Below are 14,301 nucleotides of genomic sequence, written 5' to 3'. Positions count from 1 at the left end.
GATAGATAGATAGATAGATAGATAGATAGATAGATAGATAGATAGATGATAGATAGATAGATAGATGATAGATAGATATAAACATAGATATATTATTTCCCCCCAGTTACATAGTTAAAACAATTTAAAAAAAAGTTTTGAGTTCCAAATTCTATCCCTTCCTCCCCTTCCCCCTCCCTGAGATGGTAAGCACATGTAGATTATACATGAGCAATCACGTAAAACATTTCATTGTTTTGCTTTTTTTGTCTTGGTGTCCACAGACTATATGGATACCTACTATGTGCATGTAGTAGACCCTTAATGTTTGTTAAATTAAAGGAAATTGAATGTCCCACTGTTAACCTTGTGTAATGGCAAGCAAAGAAGTATTTAGCGCCTTGTTTTAGCTATTTAATTATTTAGTACCTTGTTTCAGTTCAAATTTGTTTTGAGCCTTGCCCATGATTATATCAAATTTTTGTTACGAAAGAGAACTTGTGAAACCCACAGTGGGAGGGACTTGCCAAAGACAGGAACAGGAAGGACTTAAGGGGTGGGCAGAACAGGGAGGAACTAATGATCATATATAAGGAGAAGCCCAAACTGGAAAGGAGCAGAATTGAGAAGGGAACACTTGTGGTGGCAAGCACTCTGTTTGTCTCTTCTGTGTGTTGATTTTTGTTTGTAGTACTTTGTACAGAAGCCCTGGGACCTTAGTGGAAACCCTGAGAGAGGATTTTCTTGTTGTCTGTTTACAGAAGTCCTAGAGGAGGATTTCAGAGATCCTGGGACTATACTGACGATTTGTGTTGAGTTCTCAGACCTTGTTTGTGGGTCTGTAGTGGTTTCACAGGCAGATAGTGAATTGGTGATAGTGCCAGCAATGTGCATAAATGTTGTTTTGGCTCTGTTAAGCTTTGTCTCCCCAGAAACAGAAACTTCGAAGGACTTGAGGTGGACTGGACATTGTGAACTTCAATATGGAACTGGATGAGGAGCTGAGAGCTGCCTACCTTTGAATTCAGGTGACAGTTGGGTAAATTCAAGCAAAAGCTGGGATCCTAAAAGAGGAACCATAGAATCTGAGAACCAGCCTCGAATCAAGATGAAAAGACCCCTCCTTGGGTACTTAGTGCTGACTGAGAAGATCACGATTTACTGTGGCCTAGGGGTGGGAGAATTTTGTACTCTGTACCTTGTACCTCTTAAGGATGATTTAGTTAAGCATGATTGGAAGCTAATTTCCAGTCAAGAAGAAAGAAGACTTTTTTGATTGAGAGATTAAGACAATGTGACCTAGGGTGGAGAACTTTGACCTTTGTAATTTGTGTCCCTTAAGAAAGCTTACTCCTAGGGGCAGCCAGGTAGCACAGCAAGTAAGAGCACCGGCTCCAGTGTTGGGATGACCTGGGGATCAAATCCGGGCTCAGACACTTAGCACCCAGAAACACCTGGTCGTGTAACCTTGAGCAAGTTACTTAACCCTGATTGCTTTAAAAAAAAAAAAAGCTTGCTCCTTAAGGATGATTGTGCTAAGGACTTACTGAATGATATCTTTTGTTTAAAACTATCTGGGCACTTTAGTGATAAATTGCTATATCATAACATTGTGAATGCTGTACTTTGGTTTCTATGAATGTTTTGCCTTAGTTTATTGCTGAATAGAGAGTTCATTATACTATGTGATCAGAACCTTAAAGCTATTCACAGCAGCAGTCCTCTGGAGAACAGCTTCTGCTTGGCTTTACACCTTGTAGCCCATGGAAATCTCTGGTTCTTTTCATGTGAGCTATTCTCTAGCTACATATTTTGTCTTATACTTTTGAAAGAACTGATCTTGAGAAGACCTGAGCTCAAGTACTACTACCAATACACCCTGCCTTAGTGACCCTGGGGAAACCCTTACCTTAGGATGCTAAGCAATTCTCTAAGACTAGAAGTTGCAGAAAAGGTGCTTTCCTGCATTGGTAAAAGGGGTTTCTTCATCTGGGAGTTTCCTATATCTATGAAAACACAGGTCCAGTCCCAATCTTTATTCCTCACCTGTTTTGAATCTACTTATTCCTTCTGTGAATCTGATTGTGCCTTAGTCTACTCAATAGGACTAATATGCTTATAAAGGAGATTAAATCTATGGGAGTTCCCACTCTAAAAAAACAAAAACCAAAACCACAACTCCTTCCTAAAGTCATGATTGTGCCTTATTAGATTCAGTCCATTTTTCTGGCCTGTTGGGATCTTTCAGGATCTTATACCATTCACCACATTGGTTGTGATGTATTTATGTCCTCAGCTTCCCAGGTTTATATCCCCTGCAGATTTAATATGAATGTCACCTATAGAGAGCTCAGCCTAGAGCCAGGAAGACCTGAGTTCAAATTTCTTTTCTCTACGAGTCTTTCAAATATCTGAAATTATACTTGTTCTTCTTGGACCCTAGGGATATAATTAAGAAGAATGGGTAGAAGTTGCAGAGAGGTAGATTTAGGTTTTATATAAGGAAACAATTTTTAAATTTAATTATCTAAATATAGACTGTCCTGCTATTGAAAATGATGGTTTCCTTTTCTCTATCACCACCAGAGGTCTTCCAAAGAAAGCTGGATCACCACCCATTAGAGATTGGGAGAAGAGAATCTTCTTCAGGTAGGAGTTGAATTATATGGCTTCCAATTCTGAGATTTTTAAAAATATTTCTTTCCCTTTCATTCCCCTCAAAGGTCACCTTGATCTGCATCATTGCACATCAGCTATAGACCAATCTTCCCCAGTACAAGGATGAGGTATTGTCCTTATGACATGCTATAAGAACTGTAATCTCTCATGAATTAGTACAAAGAAAAAATATGAGGGAAAAAGAAAGATGTTCTTTTGTTAAAGACAACACAACATAAAGGTCTTCATTAGGACTCTGGCCCATTAGAATTGTATGTCTAGGGGCGGCCAGGTAGCACAGTGAGTAGGAGCACTGGCTCCAGTGTCGAGATGACCTGGGGATCGAATCTGGGCTCAGACACTTAGCACCCACCCAGAAACACCTGGCTGTGTAACCTTGAGCAAGTTACTTAACCCTAATTGCTTTATAAAAAAAAAGAACAAGAACTAGAATTGTATGTCTATCCTATAAAATACGAATGAACATACTGGAGAACTGGCTAATCATAGCCCTTATGAGCATGTATAGTCCACTTCATGCAATCCTCACATGGACTTCATAGAATGCACAGGTATTGTTTCCAGTTTGCTTATCATATGAAGCACAGAAGCTTTTCTATATGTGCTGAAGCAGAGCTGAGTATAAATTCAAAAGGCATTGATGAGCCAAGGTATTTTATCTTTTTTGCCTGGATGAATTTGAGTTAGGAGGCAAAGACTTTTGTAAGACTTCTGGAGTGGAAAAAGGTAATACAGAAATCAAGGTGGAGAAGGATACTGTACCCACAGGTTATGGAGCATGGGGGAGATGTTTTTATAAAGCATTTGTCCTACAAAGTTTTCTTCTAAATATAGCATAAAAGATAGATAAGTCCTCCCCTCTCGTATCTTGGCTTTAGGGGTCAACCACTGCTAGGCTGGGTCCCAGACCTGTTCTTGTAGCCTGTAAACTCTTGCTTTAGCAACTCACTCTCCCTATCACTCAAAGTTCACAAGTTCTTACCTTAGTCTGGTACTCTTACCTAAGAACAGGAAAGAATAGACAGTCAATCATTTGTTGGGGCAGCTAGGTGGCACCATAATGCACAGACTGCTGGGCCTGAAATCAGGAAGCCTCATCTTCATAAGTTCAAATGTGACCTCAGACACTCGCTAGCAGGGTGACCCAAGGCAAGTCACTAAACCCTGTTTGCCTCATTTTCCTCATCTGTTAAAAAGAAAAAATGAGAAGGAAATGGTAAACCACTTGTAGTCACAGAGAATCAGACATGACTGAACAACAACAATCATTTATTAAGCACCTACTATGGGCCAGGCAAACATTGTAATAAATGCTAAAGAAATAAATGAAAAAAAATAAAAGAAAAGATAACTCATATCCTTGAGGAGTTCATAATCTAGTAGGGAAAATAACATAAAAACAACTACTTACAAAAACAAAAAAACCACAATTACATATAGGATAAATAGAAAAAAACCAACAGAGACTGGGAAAGACTTTCTACAGAAAGTGGGATTTTAGGGGGACTTGAAGGAAACCAGGGGAGCCAGGAAGCATAGATGAGGATGGACAAAACCAATAACCTAACAGTGACAAGTGCAACAGCAGAGCCATGCTCTCATGTGGGCCACTTGACAGTGAACTAGGAAAGGAGATTAAGGTTTCAGGCCTAAGGTCTCCCACTGAGTCCTTACAGCAGTTCTTGCCTCCTCAACTCTGACTCAGCCAGTCCGGAAAAAGAAAATGAAGAAAGTGTTTGGCTGGTTAGTGCCCTTTGAATACATTCTCAGTTAATTCAGTTCAACTCAGGCTACTGAGGTGAATGATTCAGCCCTGAATTCTTACCATGGTAAGAGGATGTGGTTAAAGGACACCTACCTGCACATGCTCTGAAGTCTACATGGCAATTGCATCAGCTGCACACAATAGACATGTTCCTAAAAGCTGGGATTGGCCAGTCCTCTGTATAAAAACAAAATGTAAGTATTATATTCAAATACAAATATTGCTTTTGATTGAAAAATCAAGTCAGTCAGTACAAAGGTAACCACAATTAGAGTAATATTAACTTGTCTACTTTTGGCAATCTAAAGCAAAGGTATCTAACTCAAGGCCTAGGCTACAAGCAGCCAGCAGCCAAACCAGAATAAAATAATTTAAAATACAATACAACATAGATAATGCTCATTTGTGGTTCTCCAAGTTAACATGCTACCTATTTGAGTCTGACATCTCTGTTAAATTGCACTTTGAATTCCATAAAGTGTCCTTCAGAATATTTTTGGAAAAGCCTCAGGGTTAGGCAAAAAAGGGTAATCTATTTGATATCTGAATGCCTGAAGTCCAGTCCCAACTCTAGCTATGTGACCTTGGGCAAATCAATTAACCTTTTTGCAGCTCAGTATCTTTATTTGAAATATGGGGATAATAATACCTACCAAACCTGTCTTGCAGGGTTGTTTTAAGGATCCAGTAAGATAACGTGTACAAAGTACTTTGTAACCATGAATTGCTCGATAAATTATCTTAAAATCACTATATAAAATTATCTTAAAACACCAACATTTAAGAAGTGGAAATAAGACTAGTCAATTTGCCTATGACTTTGGTTTTTCTCACTTTTAAAAATTGAAAGGTTTATTTTCAATCTCCTGCTGCACTGATTTTAATTTTTTTTAAGTTGCAGGCATAAAATTGTCATACCAAGCTGTGCCAACAGTTGATATTTTGCATGAAATTTTATGTGAAATCATGAATTTTAGCAGTGAGCAGGGATTTATCTATGTGAAGATGGCTCTTAAAAAACTGTCCAGTAATTTTGCATAAAAATATGGCAAATTCACTTCTGTAGCTAAAGAGGTTATCAGTTAATGCTTCGACTTTATATTAAGTTTAGGTATTTACTACGAATGAAAGCCAGTAGGTTTCCTTCTGTAATAATATTCAAATATTGAAAAAAAGGGAGCAAGCATTTGTCAAGGGCATACTCTATGCCAGATACTCTTAATTGCTTCACAAATATTATCTCATTTTATCTTCATAACAATACTGAGAGGTAGGTGCTGTTATTATTCTTATTTCAGAACTGAGAAAACTGAGGCAGAAAGAAATTAAATGACTTGCTTAGGGTCACACAGCTAGTCAATGTCTGAGACCAGATTTGAATACAGGTCTTTCTAAGTCCAGTCCCAGCACTTTATATCCACTGTACCACCTGGCTTCCTAAAGGAGGAAAGGAAATTGACTAATTAAAATGCAGCTCTCTCAGAATTTAAAAACAGGTGAGGGAAATAATGAAGCATAATTCATTCAGTTATTCACTCGAGAAACAGTGGCATCATCTAGGACTCGATACAATCAGCACAAGATCACTGTAAGCAGGACCATCTGGAAGACCCCATCATCTCTAGGAGATCTCTGTCTTGTTCTCTGCATTGGACATCTTGAATGGCAATGGGAAGCATTTCTGGGGAGCATCTGGATCCCTGTTTTATGTCTCACTTGATAAGTAATAACCGAAGGGTATAGAATAAGGTTATCTCTACTGTCTCTGTCTCTCTTTCTCTATCTCTGCTTCTTTCTGTCTCTCTCTCTCTTTCACTGTCTCTGTTTATCTTTGTCTCTGTTTCTGTCTGTCTCTCTCTTTGTCTTTGTTTCTCTGGTCTGTTTCTCTCTATATATCTCTGTGTCTCTGTTTCTCTGTCTCTCTGTGTGTGTTTCTCTCTGTCTCTCCTTCTGTCTCTCTGTTCCTCTCTGTCTCTCTACCCCTGCCTTTCTCTCCTTATCCGCCTCTTTGTCTCTGCTTCTCTATCTCTATCTCTGTCTGTGTGTGTGTCTCTGTCTCTCTCTTTGTCTCTATTTCTGCTTCTTTCTGTCTCTGTCTCTCTCTTCCTCTCTCTGTCTTTCTTTCTCTGTCTCTGTCTCTCTGTGTTTATTTCTCTCTGTCTCTCCTTTTGTCTCTTTCTCTGTTCCTCTCTGTCTCTCTACCTCTTTCTTTCTCTCCTTGTCTGCCTCTTTGTCTCTGTCTCTTTCTGTGTCTGTCTGTCTCTCTCTCTCTGTTGAGTGAGGATATCCCATAGCCTTGGATGAATAGCTTGAGGTACTCCTTCCCTATGCTAGAATAGTGATCAGGAGCACAATGAATTTAAAACAAGTAAGATTTAGGGAGATACATATAACTCTAGCCCAACACCCCCTCTCTGAGGAAAACAGTGTGGCCAGCCTTATGGTGACAATCTCCTGCTCCCCTCCTGGCAGGAATCAAATTTTCCCTTGGAAGAGACTCTAAAGATATCTATTCATGAATTCCTATGAGCAACATAGAGACAGATCCATGTGAACACACATAACTGAAATGGGCAACACACACACACAAATGCATGGCATTAGTATTTCTGCTTTCACAACCTTTTCTCTACATCCCCTTCTCTCATAACAGCTACAATCTCTGTTCAGGACCTTGTCACTTTTCACTTGGATCATTGCAACAGATTTTTTAGCCAGTTTTTCTGCCTCAATTCTCTCCCCACTCCAGATCATCCTCTACTTAGTTACCAAGGCAATTTTCCTAAAACATAGGTCTGCTCATGTTACCCCCCTACTCGGGGAGCTCTAATAACTCCCTATTACCTCCAGAACCAAAAATAAAGTCTTCTGTTTGACAATTAAAGTTCTTTATAATACAAACCCTTGCTATTTTCACTTTCTTCTTATACTTCACTTTCCTCCACACAGTCTACAATCCAGCTTACACTGAACTTGCTGTTCTTCATTTACATGAATCCCCATGTCCTGTCTCTATGCCTTTCCACAGTCTCCTCCCATGCCTGGAATGATTTCCTGCTTCCAGGATTCCATGACTTTTTTTAAGACTCAGCTCAAATGACACTCCCTCCAGAAAGGCTTTTCCAGTTCCCCTAACTGCTACTAACATCTCCTAAAAGGTTACCTTCCATCTACTCTATATTTTTCATGTATATTTAGTCTTCTATGTGTTGTCTCTCACCTTTGAATGAAAGCTTCTTGAAGGCAGGGACTGTTTTTGTTTTATCCACAGGGTTTAGTACAGTTCCTGGCACAAGGTAATAAATGTGAATAAATGCAAAGAAATTGACCAATTGATTCCACACTAGAATATTTTTGGAGAGGATGTAAAGGATGCTGCCAGAGAGCAGAATAGATAGAATGCTGGATTTGAAATCAGGAAGATGTGAGTAAATATCATGTCTCAGACTAGCTGTTACCTTGGGCAAATCACTTAACCTCTCTCAGCCTCTGTTTCCTCATTTGAAAAATGGAGATAACAATACTAACTTACCTCCCAGGGTTATTTGGCAGATCAAATGAGATAACACATGTAGAACACTTTGTAAATCTTAAAGTTATATAAATTATTATTATTATTGTCTATATTGGGTAGGTTGCCAAAAAAATAGAAATAAAGTAAAAATGATAGGTAGGGTATGAAACTAGTAGAAAGTTTGAGTTCTTTGTGGCAAAAAGTATGACTGAGGATTAAATAAGGGGCATTCTGGTAGGAAGGGCATCACTTTCATGATGTCATGCTCATGATGCAATGATAGCATCATATACTAGCTTGTGTTGCACTATCAACAGTTAGGAATTGAGTATAGGTTGTCAGCCTGTTAGTGCAGAAACAATGGATCCAGTATAGGGAGGTGTAGGTATTTTTTTCAAGGAGGTTTCCCTACTCACTAAATGAGGTATCTTTCAGTCCTGACTAAATATGGCACAGAAGTAATAGACTAGCAGCAGAGAAGTGAAGTAGAGAAACAGGAATGGAAAACCTCAAGGGACTCAAATTTGACTTCATCTGCTCCCTGAAAATTTATTGTTTTTCAGTCTTTTTTTCAGTTTTGTTCAACTCTTTGTGACCTCATTTTGGGGTTTCTTGGTAAAGATACTGGAATGGTTTGTAATTTCATTCTCCAGCTCACTTTACAGATGGGGAAACTGAGGCAGACAGGGTTAAGTGTCTTGACCAGAGTCACACAGAAAGTGTCTGAGACCAAATTTGAACTCAGAAAAATGAGTTTTCCCCACTCTAGGCCTAACAGTCTGTCTACTGTGCCACCTAGCTGCCCTGCTTCCTGAAAATATAGTGTCCCAAAATCATAGTGTCAGAGTTCTTGAGGAAGCTGAATGGTTAATTGGTCATTCAAAGAGTACACACAGAAGATAGCATCAGTACTCAATACCGTTCAACCTGACAGGGAGGGGGTTGTAGCAGCAAGCACCCCAAGCGTCCTCAGGGTTTGCAGCTACCACAGGTTCTTGGATCTGCTTTGTTAAAGGAAAGCAACTCAAAATGGGTTAACAAGCTTACTTTAATCAGTCAGACATATATCGTTTACCTTGTTCAGGAGAAAAGGTCAGCACCCCGAACCTCAAAGTATACAGGCATAATTATCAAGACAGAAACATCAAGTAGACAGATTTCCAAACTGTCCAACCATTACATCCATACCCAGTCAACATCTGGGTTTCCCCATTCTGGGTTTTTCAAAGCCGGGGGACTCTCAACAACGGCTTCCCAGAATTCAGATCAAATCACAGAACACTTCTCAAAGTGAGTCCCAAAACAAAGCTACACATCAGGGCTTATATAGCCTTCTCCTGGCTCAGAGAATGTAACAACCCTATTGGCTCACTGGCCAATCAAAAAGTATCTACTGAAAAACAAGCCTCCCTCCCCAGGCTTCTGGTGCACTTTAGCCTAGGGGCAGGGAAGATCTTTAAAATTTACATTCGCATTACAGGGGTCTCTTGCCTTTCAGGGATAATAGCCAAAAAAGCAATGACTGTGGCACAGATTACCCAGGAAGTCCTACTAGTTTAAGAGTACTAGTCTAACCAACAGGTTTGGGGTTGATGAATGACAAGGATATATAAGAGCACCTGGCCATGGCTGAACTTCAAAAAGCAGTCCTTAAGTACTTGGAGCTGATAAATCAGGAAAGGGTGTTCAAGACTAGAGTCTGTCTCAAACCAGTCAGGTTACATTGCAGAAGCAGTGGCAAATCTGTTGGGAGATAGCATGGAGGGCAGAGCCTCTCCTCCTAAAGGAGCGTGAGAGCTGATGTGTGAACTTGAATGGGACCAAAGATGTAGAGCTGTATTTTGCTATAGTTAAAGATCATGTTATGAAAGACACTTCTAGCATATACATATATAGTCTCTGTGGGTTGAATGATATAACCTTCTTTGGGGGTTATAGCAATGTGAACTCAAAAAGTTTCCTATGGAAATTATGGGTATCAGTCGGAGGATGGATACTAGAGCCTTGGTATGTTAAGACTCAGTCAACATCTCTGGAGTTTCAGCATGGACTGGGACCAATTTGAGCACATTCCATGAGCAATACTGACAGAATATTGCAAGCAATGAGCTGTGTCTCAATATGTGGTCACCCTGAAAACTCATGTCTCCTCTGTGGAAACTTATAAAAAGCTAGAGGGTCAGTGGGATCAGAGGGCCTAAGAAAAGCACTGAACTTTGGTACAATTCCTGAAGAAGAGAAGAATTATCTAAAAACAGTGAGAGAACTGATGGTCTCACTGCTAGAGCCTGTAGTGCAACTCACATACAATCCATCTCAACAAGTGTTGGTCTTTTCAAGGGTAGTCTCAAAATATGTGTCTTAGATAGAAGACCTCAGGGACCACCTGAAGCAAGTGTCAGTCAATGAAATCATCAAAGCCTTGTGGAGTTTTTTTTATTGTTCTTCCATTAGATTGTAAGCTCTTTAAGGGCAGAGACTCTCTTCTGCCTTTATTTGTATCTCTAGCACTTAGCACAGTGCCCTGCACACAGTAGGCATTTCATAAATGTTTATTGATTGTTCTTGTTGTTAAGATAGGGAGACCTGTGAGTGTTTGAAGAGAAGGTAAGGACATTTTGGGAGGGAGAAGTTGGAGATGTCAAAGATTCAGAGGAAAATATGGAGCAAAATCCTTCAGGGGTAAAGAAGATTTGAAGAGATGTCCCTTTTCCTTTGAGACTATAAGGTGGGATGGAAAAGAAAAAAAAAAAGGAAGGGAATACACCAAGGAAAGCTAGGGATGAATGGGGTAGAATTCATTCACAGTGTTCTTCATTTTTCTTGACAAAGTAAAATACTGTTGGTTGAGGGTGGGGTGGGGAAATAGAGGAAATGGGGCTGAAAAAAGAAAAGAAGGGAGGGTTAGGGATTTAAGGAAAGAGAAGAAAGCCTAGAATGAACACTGTGGGGAATGAGCCAGGGAATTAATGAAGAATGAGAGTAGAAACTTAACAAATAGTGCCAAAGGCGAGGTCTGTAAACAATCAGAAAGATATAGAAACGGAAAGTAAAATTTTTGCTGATAAGACAGGTTAGACTAGGTAATATTCTCTATAGTTCTATATGTAATTGAATATAATGTGACAGAACAAGACAGAAACTAGTTCAACCTTTGAGATTTAAACTATCTAACTAAAATTAACTCTATTTACTATAAACTTTTTTTAAAAAATGAACCACAATATAGAGCAGGACAGGACCTAGCATAATAATTTTTGTGAATTTTTTTATCAAAGGGTAATTACTCTAGTTTTAGAGCTAACTTTTTAGTGTTTTGGACCCTTCTGGCAGACTGGTAACATTTACAGACTCCTCAAAATTATGCCTTTAAATCTATAAACTAAAATATGTGAGATTATAAAGGAAAGCAATTAGATTGACTATAGCTAAGGAAATGTATTATGAAAAAAATGTTCACAGATCCCAGGTTAAGAAGCCCTGCTCTAGTTCAACCCCCTCATAGAGGATTAAATCAAGGTAAAGTGACATATTCAAGGCCATAGAACCAAGGACACCCCCTCCCAGTACAGCCCTGTTGCTGTTATAAGTAGTTCTTTTATGTACTTGGAGGAATGTGTAAGAGAATCCTAGAGAATGCAATCTTCAATTTTTGGTTTATCCATGATATAAAAAATGGTTGCTTTGTATTTGTGTATATGTATACATATATGTGTGTGTGTGTGTGTAAACATATACATATATTATCTAGTGCCTTAGAATTTACAAAATTCTTTACAAATGTTACCTCATTGGATACTTATAATCCTATGAAGCAGTTTATATGATTCCCTTATTTTACAGATTAAGAAGTTGAGGCTCAGAAGGGTTAATTTATGTGGTCAGTCATGTAGCTCTGAAACAGGGCTTTGTGCATGCCTAGATCACCTAAAATGGAGGGACCATCTTCTAGGAAAAGACATTCTGTGTTCCCCTACCATGTGGGTGGAACCAGCATCCATTGGTTGCATAGCTGGAGCATGCTTTAAAACTATAAGACAATCTCAATCTCTCTCTCTCTGTCTGTCTGTCTCTGTCTCTCTCTGTCTCTGTCTGTCTGTCTGTCTCTGTCTCTCTGTCTCTGTCTGTCTCTCTGTCTCTGTCTCTCTCTCTTCACTTGCTTGCAGAGAGGGTAATGGTCTTGTTCATCAAAGGTGGGTGCCATGGACTGACCTGAGTCAGAAGGACTACCTTGTTCTCCCCCACCTTTTAAGTCCTGTAGCCCCAAGAAATGGGTTTGGGATTTTGCTGTGATCTTTTTCATTTGTTCTTTTCAGTTGTAGATGCAGGTGGTAGAATCCATCCAGGACCCAGACTTGAACTATGATAATATTAGAGGAAGGATTCTATGCCAGATGTTGCTGCCAGGCCAACGAGGAAATCCTGAGAAGCCAGAGTGACTGGGACTTGAGCCCAAGGAGGGGATTTGTACTAGGAACTTAATGGAACTGTGCCATATAGGAACTGAGCTAAGCTGTGAACCTAATTAATTCCTATCCCCTCCCCAGAGAAGGAAGTGTGCATCAAGAGGATTTTGTTCCTCAGGTTTTAGGGGAGGAGTGTTCATGTATTTGTTCTTGCTATGCTTTTGAAATAAATATTCCTTTCTAAAAGCTGATCCGTTAAGTGACTAAATGGAATTGGGATGTAGGGGATCCCTACAATTTGGGAAACAGAATTGATGGGTGCTTAAGACAATGGTAGAGAGACTACATACCTCCAATTCCCTTAAAGGTAATGGAGAACCCTGGAGGATGGGTGAAATGCAATATCTCTAACCTTCAGGAAGAGGGAGCAGAGTAGACAGTGTTACAGCTAGGAAGTGGTTGAAGCAGGATATAAACCCAGTTTTCTGTCTATATGTCCAGTACTCTAACCACTTCACCACCTAACTGCCCCTAAGTTTATATACTTGCACATAAACATATAATTTCTGTGAAGAAATTGGTCCATTACTGGAAAGGCCTCCTAGTCATAGGGTTATGGATTTATTGTTGGAAGGTACTTAGAAGTCATTGATTCCAAGCCCTTAGTTAAAGGGCTTCAGTGAAGAGGATAAATGTTTTGGCCAAGATCACACAGGTAGCAAGCAAGAGAGGGAGAATTTGAACTCTAATCCCAAATATAGCACTCTTTCTATGATCACATGCAGCCTGTTGACTGGCTAAAGATAGAGAAATATTTGGGAATGTTAGAATTACTGGCACTGATTTCAGAGAATACAGACCTCTGCCCAAGTGGGAACTTGCCTTGCTATGTTACTTTGCCTTCCTACATTCAAAAAACTTGGCTTCCTCTCAAGTAATCTTCTGACAAAGAGTCAAAAGGCCTACATTCTATTGTAGTTCCTAAACACTTGACTCACCTACTTTATGGTTGCAAGCAAAGATGGGTAGCATCATATAAATACACAGATGTTTCATATAAATAGTGTCTTGCCTAGCATCAAGAGAGCTACAGCTCAGAATGACCTAATAAGTAAGGCTAAGGTCAACAAGAAAAAAGTCATCTAGCTATTTGGTTGGAGAGAGGATGAGGGAAGGAAGACAAAGGAAGGAATAGTACTACTCTTCAAGTTGGATGAAACAATGATAATGGACAATGGGGAAAACCTATAGCTGCTTAATTCTCACTGTTTCTGTTTTAATATTTATTAAATGAATTAGTGCTAGAAAGACCTCAGAGATCATCTAATTCAACTCTTTCATAAGTGAAAAAACCAAGGTCCAGAGAGATTAACCTTGTACTGGAAAGAAGAACAAAAGTAACTAGCAGATCATTGAATCCCAAGGTAAATAGGTTTGTAGTGAGAAGGCACTTATTTACCCTTGATGAGTTTAATTCAATAGACACAGATATGCTACATCTCAGAGTACTAAAAGAACATACAGATGTGACAGCCGAAAGTGGTCTTTGAAGGATTGTAAAGAAAGGAAGAAGTGCCACAGGAATGGAATGTGGCAAATGTTGGCCTTATTTTCAAAAGAAGGAAGAGAAGACAATCTGTAAACTATAGGTGAGCAAACTTGATTTTGATTCCTGGTAAAATTCCCTAAAGCATTATGAAAGTATGCCTGTTTTGCACTATCAGTACATAAACTCCTCTTGAATCACTGCATTCTTGTATTTATGCCTTGTATTCATCCTTAGTGCCTTGTGTGGTGTCAGGCACATAGTAGGTGTTAATAACTGCTTGTTTGATTGGTTGATTGGTGATAGTGGAAAAAAGCAATGAACTCAGAACCAGGCAATAAGAAAGAATGTAAGGTCTTATGTTTGGTTTTTTAAAAATCAACTACATAAGCAGAAAATGATGGAGATAAAG

At 39.2% G+C, this 14,301-nt stretch overlaps 1 long non-coding RNA gene across 1 annotated transcript; it reads left to right on the top strand.

The window, feature by feature from the left end:
- The first annotated feature begins 553 nt into the window (after window positions 1-553).
- Window positions 554-12,594, top strand: LOC138143597 (uncharacterized). The gene is made up of 3 exons (XR_011163742.1): window positions 554-1,007; window positions 2,566-2,628; window positions 12,254-12,594. It is a non-coding gene; the product is annotated as an uncharacterized lncRNA (long non-coding RNA).
- Window positions 12,595-14,301: the final 1,707 nt, after the last annotated feature.

The sequence above is a fragment of the Petaurus breviceps genome, unplaced genomic scaffold (assembly GCF_028583685.1).
Source record: "Petaurus breviceps papuanus isolate PSGF00001 unplaced genomic scaffold, PetGlider_PUasm1.0 90650, whole genome shotgun sequence".
Lineage (NCBI taxonomy): Eukaryota > Metazoa > Chordata > Mammalia > Diprotodontia > Petauridae > Petaurus > Petaurus breviceps.
The sequence above is the reverse complement of the archived record's forward strand: the minus strand, read 5'-3'. Positions and strand labels throughout refer to the sequence as shown.